Raw genomic sequence first — 1,517 nt, forward strand, 5'->3', positions numbered from 1 at the left:
GCCCTGGGTGGCTGGGGGGCTGAGGGGGGGACTGGGCTCCAGAGGCAGGTGTACTGAGCAACTGGGCCCGCCTGGGGGTGGGCCCGGCCTTGCCACACACCTGCTGCCCTGGAGGGGCTGAGGGGACTGGGCACCACTATCTTGTGGTTGTGGGCGCCACCATCATTGAGGGCGTGGCAGTCAATTAGCATATTCTCTCCTTATTGGTTGTGGGCACTGCCATTTTTGAGGGTGTGGCAGTCAATTAGCATATTCCCTCCTTATTGGCTGTGGGCACCGCCATATTTGCGATGGTGTGAGGGTCAATTATCATATTCCCTCTTTATTACATAGGATTTTCACTTCTCCAAGATCCAAAGTAAGGCTTGTTGGCCACACATTCAAACTGCCTCGCTCTGTCCCATCAGATGAAAACAGTCCTGATGCCTCGTTCAGTGATGCCGGCCCTGCAGGTCTAAGTCAGAATAGCTTTCCTTTCACGTGCAAGTCTGAGGACCGCTGCCACGTATGTGCCCAGCTGGGTTTGCTCAGAAACACATCATCAGAACACTTCCATCTTTGAATCTAAAGAAATGACGACGAGGGGGGAGAGGAGCTTTGATAGGAACTCCCCCCCACCCCCACCCTGAGGCCAGGCTCCTTCAGTCAGGACGGAGAGCCGCCCAGCTCCTGAGAATGAGGTGTGTGACCCCCTCTGTGAGCCCAGGGGTGTCAGAGGACCAGGGACACCAGGAACCCCCGTCTGGTGCCTCAGGCCTTCTGGTGTCACAAAGAGAGGAAGACTAGGAGCACGGGAATCTCATGGATGAACGGTGCTATCCATAATGACCGATGTTTCTCAAAGATGCAAACACAGGTGGCCACACAGACTCTACCACGATAAAGGCCTCCAGACCGGGACTGACGGCGTCTGGGCCCTGCGGTGGCGTGACCCTGGAGGCCGCCTCCAGACCCCTCAGTGCGTACCTGCACACCGGGGAGGACGCACCGGCCCAGGATGCTGTGAGGACCAAAGGGATAAGGCGGCCCACCGCCCAGCGCAGCACTGGGCGTACCGTCAGGGGGGGTCACAATGCTAGCGGCAGTGGTAGGTGGCAGTAAAAATAACTTGCCTGAGTCAAGGATCAAATGTGAACATGAAGTAACAGAGCCACTGCTACCACTTCAGGGAGGAGCTGCAGCTAAACCCACCGCTCAGTGGGAAGCCTCAGCCTCCCAGGGAAGGGACTGCTCTTAGCTGTGCCCGGGGAGGGGCCTCAAACTCCTCACAGCTCTCAGAGGCCTGGGGCTGACCTGTGGGTCCGGACTCCGGGAATTCCTGCAGCCATGGAGCCCACTCGGGTCCAGCAGCCACAGGAGGACACCAGACTTCTCCAAATTCCACTCCATCCGACGGGCTTCCTGGGCCCACAAGAGATGCCCATTTCTGTGTTCCTGGGCTCAGCACTGCCCACTCACCCTGCCCCCACTCACCCTGCCCCCCACTTACCCTGCCCCCTCTCACCCTGCCCCCCACT

General features: G+C 58.7%; 1 protein-coding gene across 1 annotated transcript in view; it reads right to left on the reverse strand.

The window, feature by feature from the left end:
• The window catches only part of PHACTR3 (phosphatase and actin regulator 3), a 61,256-nt gene that overhangs the window by 54,137 nt on the left and 5,602 nt on the right, over positions 1 to 1,517 (reverse strand). The window lies entirely within an intron of this gene.

The sequence above is a fragment of the Myotis brandtii genome, unplaced genomic scaffold (genome assembly GCF_000412655.1).
Source record: "Myotis brandtii unplaced genomic scaffold, ASM41265v1 scaffold915, whole genome shotgun sequence".
Taxonomy (NCBI): domain Eukaryota; kingdom Metazoa; phylum Chordata; class Mammalia; order Chiroptera; family Vespertilionidae; genus Myotis; species Myotis brandtii.